Below are 13,634 nucleotides of genomic sequence, written 5' to 3'. Positions count from 1 at the left end.
TGTCAGGAGCTTTATACATGATCCAAGAATCACTGCATCAGTTGGCTGAGACGAGTTTGGAACTCAGTCAAGTCCATCCCTAGAAGGACTTGCTTTTGAATATGTATGTACCTGACTTTGTGTTAAAGCCTTCAGAAGTGATGTCCCCTTTCAATCTTTACAAACACCAAATGAGGCAAGAATTATTTCCCTTCCTTTACAGATGAGGAAACCCTGAGATGGCTCAGGGAGGAAGTGGTAGAGCTGGGATTCAAACCCAGGGCAAAGCCGAGAAGAAACTGCCTCGCCAAGCCCCTGGGCTGGCTTGGCTTGCAAGGAGTGAGTGGACTCCAGTCCCCGCTCAAACTAGCTTTTAAATGCTGGTTAGCAGTTTTCCTGGTTGGTGTGGGCCCACGCTCCTTGCTACAGACACTTTCTAATTAAGCAAAAGAGCAGTGGGCATAAGTTCTTTCTGGAAAAGGGGCTTTGGGCTGAAGGAAGCAGAGACATTTGTGTTAAGGAGATGCTCATGCTCTTCACGTTGCTGCCCTTGGCCTGAAGCTCCTCCCGCCCCACTGGCTCCTTTCCAGTTTCTCCCCTCCAGGCTGCCCTAAGGGCACGACACTGTGTCCACTCACTCATATCCCTCTACTCTGGACTGACCAGGACTGGAGCATTGGGACCTGATCTTCAGTTGCAGCAGGAGGGATTCTGGTTGGATCCCAGGAAGTACTTCTAGGTAATGGAGGGTTGTGGGAAAGTGGAGGATGGAGGTAGGATGGGATTTCTTAAGGCCCAGAGCCAGCAGGAGGGACAGTGAAGGGGGTGCAGGTGGTGGAGGCCGTCACATGCCCTCTGACCCTGCGCTAGGGGAGGGCTTTGACTCAGGAGTTATCTCTGTTACCCCCCGACAAATCCCACATCCAAATGCTGGACCATGAGCCCCTCCACCCTCCTTCCCGACCCCATGCTCTGAATCTGCTCCTGACAGCCTTTTAAATAATGGATTTCTCCCAGCCTCAGCATTTGGGGGTGAGGCTCAGGATCCCAGAGATTCCCAGCAAAGAGATTCTGATACTCCCGGCCTTGGTCCTCCTCCTTCTCATTCTGGCAAAAGGATTTCAGATTTTCCGAGCACAGCAGCCTCCTCCTCAGGCTGCCTGTTGGGGGCAGCCTTACCCCACGCACCCTCTGCAGAGCCCGGTGGTGGCCAGTTGCACTGAGGGTGAGGTGGGGGTGCCAGGAGGAAGAGAGAGAAAGGCTGGGCCCCTCCTCTCCTCTCCCGGCCCCATGGGGAGGGAGATGTCATGGCCCGAAGGTGGCCCAGGGTACAGCTGGGGTGCGGGGCATGTGGGTGGGCATCCAGGAGTGCTAAGACCCCACGCAGGCTGCTGCAGGGGAGGGGTCCTCACCCATGTCTGAAGCTCTCTAGTGCCAGGCTGTGGTCACACAAGCCTCCCCTCAGCAGGGCCCTGGGGGTGCTCTGGGCAGGAGTTTGGAGGTGGGAGTGGGGTGGGGAGGTGTGGAGCTGAGCAGATGGCTGCCTGGGCGGGAAGAGAGGGAGGCACTGTGTCAGGAAGTGCAGTGCAGGCAGGGTGTGACCTTGTGCAGACTCACCCTGGGGTCACCTCACCACCCACCCAAAGGATGTCTGGTCATCGTTGCCCAGAAATGCATGGGGGTGGTGAGGGCTTTGGGCTTAGGAAGACAAGGCTGGGGTGGAGTGGAAGTAATAGGAAAAGGGAATCAAGACTTGACTCAAATCCCTTCAGCAAGGAGGCCTTAGGCTTTCTGGCCCTCAGTCTCCTGGTGATGAGAAGGCCTGGCCCCTGAGGCTGCTGCGTTTAATGAAAAGGTGAGGAAAGTGCTTAGCACACAGTAGGTGTCCATCTAGGGGCAGCTGCCTCTGGCCACCTTGTCTGGAGAAGTGGACTTTCTCAAGCTACAGCTCTAGAAAGGCAGCAAGCCCCACGGTAAGCGCACAGCCTGGAGCCACAGTGCTCAGCTTTACAAGCCTGGCTCAGCACACACCCCCTATGTGTCCCCAGGCAATTGACTGAAACTCCCTGTACCTCGTTTTCTCTGTAAAATGGGTAATAATAATTCCCTCTTCAGAGGGTTGTTCTGAGGGTGAAAGGAGTTAATACACGCAAAGCATTTAGAACAGTGCTTGCTCCATGCAAGGGCTCTGTAAGAGTGTGTACCATTGTCACTATATCCTTTTTAATTTTTAAGAAAATTTATTTACTTATTTGTTTTTTATCTTTTTAGAGACAGAGTCTTGTTCTGTTCATCACTCCAGCCGAAGTGCAGTGGTGCAATCATGGCTCATAACAGCCTCAACATCCTAGGCTCAAGGGATCCCCCTGCCTCAGCCTCCTGAGTAGCTATGACCATAGGTGCCTGCCGCCACACCCGGCTAATTTTTTATTTTGTAGAGGTGGGATCTTGCTATGTTGCTCAGGCTGGTCTGGAACTCTTGGGCTCAAGCGATGGTTCTGCCTCGCCCTTCCAAAGTACTGGGATTACAGGCATGAGCCACTGCACCTGACCTCATTATCAATAACTGTCACATTCTCCTACCTCTGCGCAATCCTGGGCTCCTTACAATGCTTTTGTCTAAGTGAGCTGCTTGAATTTCCCACAGCAGCCTCAGAGACATGCCCACCAGGAGTCCCACTGATTTTACAGATGAACGCACAGAGGCTCAGAAGATGAAGCAAACTGCTCATGATCATACCCTCCCCTTATTTAAAAAGTGACACTTAAGTTCTTTCTTTACTTATTTTTATTCTTTAGAGACAGGATCTTGCTCTGTCACCCAGGCTGGCATGTGTGATTATAGTTTACGGCAGCCTTGAACTCCTGGCCTAAAGTGATCCTCCCACCTTGGCCTCCCGAAGTGCTGGGATTACAGATGTGAGCCACTGCACTCAGCCCCTTACTTTCTTCTCAGCATATGCATAGTCCTGAGTACCTCACTGCTTGCCCCAAGCCTGGTACCTCCAGTAATCCAGGCCCAGAGTACCCACTGTACCCTAGCGCTGGATGAGGGAAGATGGCTTCTCTTCCTCCAGATTGCTGAGGGGCAGGGCTGCCATGCGTGGGGGTTTGGTGAAACAGGGGAGGCAGGTTCAAGGTTTCCAGAAGGGACCTGGGGGCCTGGGTGGCTGGAGCAAGGGGAGGGTGGGGGGTCCTGAGCCTGAGGGGCTGAGTGGGGGTTTCAGTCACTTCTGAGATGGGCTTTTCTCTAATTAGCATTTGCAGGTTGTGGGTGCCCCAGGTAAGGACTTCCATCTGACCAAGGGTGAGGCTTATCTTCTTGGTGGAGAATTGACTTTGTAATTGACCAGGGTATTTTACCTTTGATGGTGTCCCCTGGTAGTTTGAGTCCTGGCAGGGGAGGGGGCAGGAGCGGCCCTCTCCAACTCAGCTCAGCCTCCAGTCTTTTTGGCCATGAACTCAAACCCAAACAAGAGGGGGTACTGCTCAATGGAGGGGAGTGTGGATCCCAGAGGCACAGGTAGAGAGTACAGGGCATGTGCTCTGCCTGCCTTCTAGAGTCAGAGCGGATCTGAGTTCCAGCCACATCACTTAATACCTGTGTCACCATGGTCAGCTTATTTAATCCCTCTGACCTTCCATTTCTCCATCTGAAAAGGGGGCTAATAGTATCCACGAGAGAGTTATTATGAAGAGTACACACAATTAGCACAGCACCCAGCACCCTTGTAAGTGTCAGTTAAATGTTGGCTTTACTCATCATCTCCATTGTGGCATGTTCTGAGGACCCATGCAGTGTCCAACTCCAGGTAGTTTCTGCCCTTGGCCCCACTTCAGTGCTCGATCTGCAAAAAATTCCCAGCCACCCTGCCTGAGAGCTCCCACCCCAGGGAAAGGGCAAACTGCTTCTCCACTCAGCTTTTCTTGAGCACCTGCTATGCACTGACCCTGTACATGCCGAGCTGAGTAAGACTCTGCTCTGCTGTCCAGGAGCTCAGTCTCTGGGGCCACGAGTATATCCCAGGGAATGATAAAAGGGGGTACATCGTCGTGGACACTGATGAGGGAATAATGGACCCTGAGGGGTGATTGTAAATGGCTTCAGAGAGGAGGTGACATATGCAGTCTGCATTGAAGCATAAGATTTTTGGGAAGGGTAGGTGGAGTGATTTTTTTTGAAGACGAAACAGCATTTACAAAGGCCTGGAGGCAGAGTCTAGACAGCTTCCCCACTCTTACAAGAACACTTAGGAAGGCTCCAGCTAGAGCAAAGGACACATTCCAGTATGGGGGATGCAGAGCTGGGTGGGGCTGTTCAGGGAAGGCTTCCGGTAAGAGGCATTGGGAGGCCAGGTTTCACAAGAGTGGCAACAGGATTGGGGAGCTTGGGAAGTGGTACTTCTGTTTGGCAGAAGGAGGTTTATTTAACAAAACAAAACAGAAGGTGGGGATAGAGGAGGAAGGCAACACCCACTGGTGCTCTCTTCCCCTCCTGTGCTGGGTCAGGGGGTGAGGGCTAACAGGTATCACCTACATCTCACCTCTGGTTGGGGCTGTGGCTCTGGAGATGAGGGTGGGCAGGATGTTAAGAGACACTCATCCCAGGTGAGAGAGGGGCACCTGCCAGCCTGAACCTGGGAGCCTGGCATTCAGGGGAGTGAAGAACCTGTTTGTGGAGCTTGGAGGACCTTTAATTAGTTTTACAAGAGGCCTCCATCTCCAAGTATTTCTCTTCACTAAGATTTCTTAGGGAAGAAAGGGGTGGAAGGGAGAAGGGTGCACCTGTCCAGAGAATTTTCCCAAATCTTCATCCCTGCAGCATTTACCTGGGCCTTTCTCCCCCTCCTCTAGCTTCTTGTCTCACCTAAAACAGAGACTCCAGGATCAGAGCTGGGGGAGGGAGCAGAGGTGAGCATGGGGTGCCTGCTTGCAGCTGTGGATGTTGGATGTGTGTGTAGAAGAGATGCTGGGTGGCAGGAAGCATGAGGAGGGGCTTACTATTATAGCTTTGCCACTTACCGGCTGTGCAAACCTGGGCACGTCCTTTAAGCCTCTGAGCCTCAGTATTGGAATCTGCAAACTGGGGGAGTAATGCTCAACATCCACAGTTGTTTTAAGGATGGAATAAGATATCCATGAAGCATCTAGCGTAGGTCTGGCAGTCTTGTCTTCAGCTTTGACTTGAGCTGACCTAGATAATGTCATGCTGAGGGAGAGATATCGGGGAGGAGAGGTCTGTTAGCAGGTGGATGGGTTACTAGGTAAGACCATCAGCCCTTGAGGCACATGCCTCCGTTTTTAGATGTGCAAAATGGGGTTAATAATAATACTTCACAGTGTTGTGTGAAGATTAAATGAATTATAGATAACAGTGTCTGGCTCAGGAATACTCAGAGTGCTCAATAATGCTAGCTATTATTATTGACATTTATTTATTTATTTATTTTTGAGACGGAGTCTCACTCTGTCATTTAGGCTGGAGTGCAGTGGCGCGATCTCGGCACGCTCCAACCTCCACCTCCTGGGTTCAAACGATCTTCCACCTCAGCCTCCCAAGTAGCTGGGATTACAAGCGTGCACCACTGCACCCAGCTAATTTTTGTATTTTTGGTAGAGACAGGGTTTCTCCATGTTGGCCAGGCTGGTCTCGAACTCCTGACCTCAAGTGATCCACCCTCCTCAGCCTCCCAATGTGCTGGGATTACAGGCTATTATTGAATTTTAAATTACTATTCAGTTGCTATTAAATCAAGGTCTCAGGCCCAAGGATTTGGTCACGGGTATCAGAATGGGAGCCTCAAGTGAGACTTGGCCTCAACAAGGAGGCAGGAGGCCACAGAAACCATTGGTTGGAACCCAGATCCAGGTCAAAGTTGGAACCTCTAGGTCATCCAGCCTGGGGAGTAGAGGGCTGGCCCATGGGTTACCACCACCCCTCCAACCTTTCAATCCCCTCTCAACACATTTTCCTGCTCACCTTGAGTTCCAGCTGGAAGGGCCAGATTAAGGTGGTCATGCCAGGGACACCTGCATCCCAGCACATCTACACTGAGTTCCTGCAAGGCTCAGAAAAGACCAGGCCCAGCTCTGGGAGGAGAGGCAATGTTGATGAAGTGGGCTTTCATCCCAGCCTTGAGCCCCAGTGGCTTTTTCCCACTAGGGGTGTCAATCAGAACCAGAGCTGCTGGTGCTGAGGGAGGCAGCAGGCTCTGGGTCGGCCAGGCCAGAGTGGAGATTCTGATGAAGCTGGCATGTATGGTAATGAACTCTCTTAGCCCAAGGACCTGTTTGCATTCATGGATTCGTGGAAGAGTAAGATTTTGTGGGGGGCAAGCACTGAATTCTGTCTACAAATAGGGTGACACAAAATGGGGTGACACATATTTAGAGTTGTGTCTGCTGGACCAGAGGGAGGGGCAGTGGAGGCCAGGGTGCTGGGGAACAGTGGGGTCCCTGAGAGAGAATTCATCATGGGGGCTGAAAAGGTCTAGCCTTGAGGTCTGGCTGCTGCAGGCTGCCTGAGAAGCAGAGGGGCAGTCATTCCGGGAATGGGTGTGGGAACCCCTCTAAACCGAGTGACTTTGGTGTGCCAAGTGTCTCCAGAGAGCAAAAGCTGTGTGTGTGGACAAAACGTTATTTCATCAACTGTCTAAGCCTTTGGTGCCCAAGCAGCACCCTGGTGGGTGCCCTCCTTGCAGCCCCTGGACAGGGCATGGGTGACTTTTCTCCCTTCCAGGAGCAGGCTGAGCTCTTAGCCCAGTGCCGGCTACAAAGTCGGTGCTCAAAACTATTTGATTAAAATAATACTATGACTTTTAACAAGCTCATTTAGTGAATGTTTTTTGTCATAGCCAATTTGCTGATGTCTTGGGAGAATAAAGCCACATGCAGAGCAAACTAGAGAGTGGAAACCCAGCCCAATCCATGGTGAGAGGCTTGGGGCTCCAAGGAGTGGGAGAGGGGTTTGCAAAGGATTGAGATCCCCTGAGTTGGCAGATAGGTGCTTGGAACTTGCAATATTTGGCTGTTGTTCATGTCATTCACACCCACAGGCTGGTGGACAAAGGGTTATATCAGTGTTTTCTGAATGAAGAAAAAGAGTGGTTTGTCAGCAGGAGCGATGGGATCTAGGTGGGGGAGACTGAAGTCATTTGGCAATGCTGATAAAAGCCTTACACCTTTATGTCTCACATGCTGACAGCTTCTCCTTTTTCTTTCCTGCTAATCTTATTGATGCACTAACCCAAATGTGTTCACATGGCTCTTGCTACCCGGGGTGCATGGGCCCCGACAGGAAGGAATCAGCAGGCTTTCCAGTGCCAGACTCTGCCGATCGTCTCTCAGGGAGACTTGAAAGTTCAGATAGGCCAGAGAGGGTTAAGTTATTTCCTCTCTTATTTTCTCATCTTCTTGTACCCAATGCCCTTATGGTCTTCTCCCTCTCCTTCTCAGCAATATAAGATCAAAGACTGTAAATTATTCATTCGCAATGGAGTGGAGCACATTTCAAAGTCAGGGCTTCTGGGCATCTCTTCTCAGAATTGCCAAGGGTGAAGGCCCACATTTTTGGGTATATCAGCTCTGTTAAGTCACAGCCCTGAGATCCAGAGCCTGCCTTGCCTAAGCTCTGGCCTCCCACTAGTCTGATCTCCTCCCTGCCCTTTCCCTGTCCAGATTCTACCCCGCTCCATCCCCATCCTTACTCCAAATGAAGCCCAGGATCAGTGCTACCTACCTGGCCACGCAGCAGTGGCTGTGGGTGCCTAGGCTACCATTGCCCAGGACTCCTGTGCTGTCTCTTCCAGCGGGGAGCAAACATGGGGAACCGAAATGTTTGAGAAGAGTGCCTAAGATGTGCCAAGCACAGGACAAGTAACAATGCTCAACAACCACTCCAATAATTTGTTCTGGGCTGTCTATGTGTCAGGTATTCTTCCATGCACTTTATATGTAATATCACTATGAATACCCACAAACACTTGTGGGATGGGTACTGTTCCTATTCTGATTTTACAGATGAGGACTGAAGCTGAGAGAAGTCAAATGACTTGTCAAAGGCCACACAGCCTTCCAGTAGCTGGGCTGGTATTTGAACTGAAACTGTGTAGAATATGTCACCCTGTTAAAACATATGTGATTTCCTTTATCCTTACACTGACTCCATGTATAATGTATAGAGGGGAAACGAGGTGTTTTTAGTTTTTAGAGACAAGGTCTTTCTCTGTCTCCCAGGCTGAAGTGCAATGGTGCCATCACAGCTCACTGCAGGCTTGAACTCCTGGGCAAAAGGGATGCTCTCACTTCAGCCCCTCAAATAGCTGGGACTACAGGCATGCGCCACCACGCTTGGCTAATTAAAAAAAAATTGTAGAGTTATGATCTCTCTATGCTGCCCAAGTTGGTTTTGAACTCCTGGGCTCAAGTGATCCTCCTACCTTGGCCTCCCAAAGCACTGGAATTACAGGTGTGAGCCACCACACCTGGCTGGAAACTAGGTTTTAAAAAGAAAAATGCTTATACCAGGTCATGTGGCTAGTGAGTGGCAGAGCCAGGATTTGAATGTAAGACAACATCCATGATCTTTCTAGCACAGCTCCCTGAGGCTGATGGACAGGCTTGTGTTTCAGACATCTGATGGGAGGAGTGAAAGAGACATACTCCAGGGCCCAGGGAACCTCAGCCTGCTTGTGGCCAGATTTGTCAGGGTCATCAGGGAACCCTGGCTGATGGATCCAGAGCCTTTGGAATTTCCTGAAAGTGAATTTCCGCATACCTGTCTGTGATATGGCTTAAATCTAACACCAGCACCATTTAAAGATTCCAAAGAACCAACAAAGAAAAAACCACAAACCTACGTTTTATCTGAGCCATTACTTACTATTGGGAGCTTATCTCCAAGAAGCAGAATAATCATAATGCACAGCACACATGTGTGGCTGATTAGCTTTGTGGTAAGTTTTATTCGATTACAACACAAAAAGTCTGTTCATGACTTAGGGTGCAGCTGTATGGCTGCTTGCTCACAAACAAAAAATAGAAGTAGAGGGAGTGTCAGGGCCCAGGAGCATCAGATAATGAGGTTGGTACTCCAAGAGCATGTTAATCAGCAAAGACCATTTGTGCAGCCCCTTCCAGTGCGCAAAGCCACTCTGCATGTGTCTTAATGGACCATCACAGCCACCTGATGTTTTCTTCCCGTGGGGGCAATGATCAGTAGTTTTGGCCATTTGTAGGGGATGGGAAATAGGGGGAATGGGATAGAGAGAGTGTTGGTTTCTATAAAAACTGTGGATATGAGGGGGTTGGACTGCATGTGTTTCATTTTTAAGGCAAATGAAAACACTTAATCTTATCTGGTGCCTGAACCTGAGTAGTACTAATCTGATTTACTTTTTTTTTTTTCCTTCGAGTGCTTACTATAGAGCAACCTTGTCGAATAGGGAATGTTACTGACCTCATTTTACAGATGAGGAAAGTGAGGCTTGAGAGGTGAAGGGAGCTTGCTGCAGGGAGTGAGATGCGCAGCCAGCTGGTCTGATTCTGGAGCCTGGACCTTTCTTGGGAAGCTGCTCTGTAGGACAGCATCTCTCTGTGCTGTGCAGTGGAATGAAGGGGCCCTGGGGAGGAGGTGGGACCTGTTCTGGCCTCAGTGGTCCCATTCAGTTTGTTTGGGGCCTCCGGGGAAGTACATAGAACAGGATCTAGAGGTAGGAGGGCTGGCTTGTCCTGGTCCACAGGGCCTTGAGCAAGTCCCTCAATGTCTCTAAGCTGCACTTTCCTCCTCTCTAAAATGTCTGCCTGGTCCATTGCACAGGGTGGCTGTGTTCCTGGATAGGAGGTAGTGGTGAGCAGGGCAGAGGGACACCCCCTACCCAGAAGAGATTGGCTTGGACAAGGTGTCGGCGGGCAAGGGCTGGAGACCTGTGGTCTCTCTGCCTGGAACTGCTCTCCCCTCCCTGTTTCCCATGACTGGATCTTTTAAAACTTTCAGCTGTCAGCTTAAATGTCACCTTCTCAGGGAATTATCTTCCCTCCCACTTCTGATGGACTGGCCTGAGCCCCCATCTCTGTCAGGAGCTGCTTTCCCCAGTTCCTCCACTTCATCCCAAACCTCCCAATGAGACCCAGTTCTACCCAGGTATGAATTATTCAGATAGAGGCTGAGGGCTCATTATGGGGACAAATATTTCAGCAAAAGTCATCTGGCAAGAGCAGAGAGGGAGAGAGATGGGGTGGCATTTATTGTCAGGAAATGGTTTCCCACGGCAATTAAATGCTGACACTCACGTGCACCTGTTGTGCACAGCATGTGTCTGTGTGTGCCCGGGAGATGCATTTTATCACTGTCCCCCTCCTACCCCAGGGTTGCATCTAGCCTGTGTCACACCAGAGTCCTGTGTCTACACAGAGCCCCACCCCTACCCAGCCACTTGGTCTGGGGAGGGGAAGGGTTGGCAATGGAGGCAGGAAGTTTCCGGACTGCTCTGTGTCGATTGATGTTTTCTATTAAAAAAAAAAAAAGAGAAAAGGAAAAGACTCAGTGCCTCAGTGAGGTTTCTTGAGAAATGGTGGGAGCAGCGGGTTGAGAGGAGCTGATTATGTAGATGTGTTTAAGCTCTCAGCTGGGGATGCATGGCTTCCATAAACCTGCTGCGGTCCTCAATCCCCACCGCAGGCTGGCTCCATTGCAGCTGGGGGCCATTTCTCAAGTTCCTAGAGGAGGAAGGGGGTGAGTAGGTGCTGGGGGGGTCCCCTGTCAGGTGGGGCCCCCTGTCAGGTGGGGCCCCCAGGCAAGGGGCAGGTGAGAAGACTGTAGGGACAAGCCCTTTCTCTCTGGGAGTACACACTCAGCCCTGTCCCCACCGGGGCTGGCTTCTCGGCAACCCTTGGCTGGACAGATTCTAAGCTGGCCTCTGCTAGGACATGCTGTGCAGCCTGAGGCGTGGCTTTTGTCTTTCTTCACTTGGGTTTTCAGTCTGGAAAATCAAGGGAAGCACTAGAGATGAAGGGTGGTGATGGTTGCACAACAATGTGAATGCACTTAATGCTGCTCAAATGTACACTTAGAAATGGTGGAAATGGTAAAATTTACAGTATGCATGTTATACCACAATAAAAAAGGAAACCTCTAAAACATCAGGTGAATCTGAAGTTTCCTTCCACACTTCATGCTTTGGGGATTCATGATCCTGGGCTCAAAGAAATGTGAGGGGACGTGTCGTTGTTCCAGGAGCAGACCGTGTGCCCCGTTTCTTTTCTGATTTTACCCCCTTTGGTGATGCCACCATCACCAGCTCAGTAGCATCTCTCAGGGGCGGAGGGGGACGTCTGCTCCTGAAAATTGAAGCCATTGCTCACTAAGCTATTGAAAATTTCATGGATAATTCAGGAACACAAATCAAACAGGAGGCCAGAAGCTCTGGATTTATGAAGAAAAATGAGTCAAACTTGGTGATATATGAGCACCCCAGAATAGTGGCATGTGGGGATGAGGAAGATGAGGACAGGTCTGAGGGCTGGGGGCACAATGCAGGGAGGCAGAGGTGGGAGTGGGGCTGGAGAGAGTGTAGGGGGCCTGGGCCTCAGCCCCAGACCATGAGCCTTGGGGGAAGTTGTCTGTGCCCTGGACAGATGGGGAAAGCGTGGTCCAATGAGGAAGCAAGGACTGTCCTCAGGCATTAGAGGGAGGGGCTACTCACAAACCCTAATCTGGTTTCTCTGTAGACCAGGATTGGGCTGGGTACTGAGGAGAAGAGGGTGAGGGCAGAGGGAAGGGGGCACTAGGCCAGCGTCAAGGGGCTTGGCTGGCCTTCCAGAGCAAACATAGCCTTCTTCAGGAGTGTGTGTGTGTGTGTGTGTGTGTATGTGTTTGTGTTTGTGTGTGTATGTGTGTGTGTGTGTGTGTGTGTGAGAGAGAGAGAGAGAGACCCAGTTGTCCAAAAGGCTTCTTCTGAGAGTTTTGCAGTCTCCCAGGGGGTCCTTTCAGTCTGAGGGTGGTGAGATCCCCTACAGCAATCCAACCCCAGAAGCCTAGAGAGATGTCCCAAAGGCTACCCCCAAGATCAAAGCCCCAGAGCTTTATGGGCCCAGAACAAGTGGGGTGGGAATCTGACTGGCTTTGTCCCCATAACTAACCAGTAGAGGCTGGTCCCTGCCACCTCCCAAGGTGGATCCTCCTGAGATTGTCCTACTTTCTGTCCAGTTTCCTCTGCTTGGGATGGACTCCAAGAAGAGCATTCTCAGGTACATGGTCTGATAGAAATGGCTATGTCTGAGGATCAAGGATTGAGAGACCTAGAATGAGTTCCAAGTAGACATTGCTTGTCAGGGTGACATGAAACAAGTCATATCGCTATTGCATTTTAGAATCTTGATTTCTTCATCTTAAAAATGGGAAGAGCATTCCCTTCCATCAGCCCTTCCTCATAGCTAATAAAGCTGTAGTATTAGTGTAGTATGAAATAAAATTATAAATGGATATGTGCTTGGTATCCTGTAAGGTGCTGTATGAAGGTGATGGATTCTTCTACTAATTTTCCATGGGCATCTGCCACAATGACAGCTCCTTTCTGGGCTTTAGCTTCCCCATGTCTGAAAGGAAGAGATTAGATAAAGTCAACTCTCAGTCTCCCTCTACCCTGAGTAATATCTGATCCCATGACTGTTGTGGTACCTCAGTTCCTGATCAACATGCTTCCAGTTGCAGCTGAGGCTTCCAGGTTCTAGGGTTTGGAGGAGGGAGGACTTTGTTCAGACAACCATTTAACAAAAATGATTTCTAGGTAGGGGCCTTGCTACTTTCTCTTCTCTTAATCTCTTCTAGGGTCCTCCTGAAGATGTGTTTGAATGCATGCATTATTATGACTAAGTACAGATGGGTGGAGCTGTCCCTTAGGTTGTATTAGAGAGATTTCTCTAGAACTCCGGGCATTTGATTCAAAACATTTCCATTTTAAGAAATGAAGGAGATGGGCTGGGTGTGGTGGCTCATGCCTGTAATCCCACCACTTTGGGAGGCTGAGGCGGGTGGATCACCTGAGGTCAGGAGTTTGAGACCAGCCTGGCCAACATGGTGAAACCCCGTCTCTACTAAAAATACAAAAATGAGCCAGGCATGGTGGCCCGTGCCTGTAGTCCCAGCCACTTGGGAGACTGAGGCAGGAGAATTGCTTGAATCTGGGAAGCAGAGGTTGCAGTGAGCCGAGATTGCACTACTGCACTCCAGCCTGGGTGACAGAGTGAGACTCTGTCTCAAAAAAAAAAAAAAGAAATAAGTGAAGGAGATGGAATGTCAGAGGACTTAAAGACTGTTGTGGGAGAGAAGATAGGGATATACTGTTGGTTTGAAAATCATTATTTTGAGCCAATAAATAGTCATTGATTTTATCTTATATGCCAAATGTTGTTCCAGGTACCTTCATATTCATTATTTCATTTGGTTCTGTAATAGCCATGGAAGGACGGCAGTGTTATTTTCTTTTGGCAGATTTCTTTTAGCAGATGAGAAAACTCAGGCTCAGATAAGTAAAGGAACTAATTTTCAAGGTCACATAGCTGTGAGTGTTAGAGGTGGGACACAAACCCAGGCCTATCTGACCTCATAGTTGGAGCTTCTCCTGCAAAGCAATTTCTTATTCCAGGCCCATGTCTGT

General features: G+C 50.0%; 1 protein-coding gene and 1 long non-coding RNA gene across 2 annotated transcripts in view; both read left to right on the top strand.

The window, feature by feature from the left end:
- CCT6B (chaperonin containing TCP1 subunit 6B) overlaps positions 1-13,634 on the top strand; it is a 140,413-nt gene that overhangs the window by 84,652 nt on the left and 42,127 nt on the right. The gene's annotated exons all lie outside the window — the stretch shown is intronic.
- LOC134735316 (uncharacterized) lies at positions 4,833-7,863 on the top strand. Its single transcript, XR_010118395.1, has 3 exons — positions 4,833-4,890; positions 6,834-6,909; positions 7,657-7,863. It is a non-coding gene; the product is annotated as an uncharacterized lncRNA (long non-coding RNA).

The sequence above is a fragment of the Symphalangus syndactylus genome, chromosome 20, assembly GCF_028878055.3.
Source record: "Symphalangus syndactylus isolate Jambi chromosome 20, NHGRI_mSymSyn1-v2.1_pri, whole genome shotgun sequence".
NCBI classification, from domain to species: domain Eukaryota; kingdom Metazoa; phylum Chordata; class Mammalia; order Primates; family Hylobatidae; genus Symphalangus; species Symphalangus syndactylus.
The sequence above is the reverse complement of the archived record's forward strand: the minus strand, read 5'-3'. Positions and strand labels throughout refer to the sequence as shown.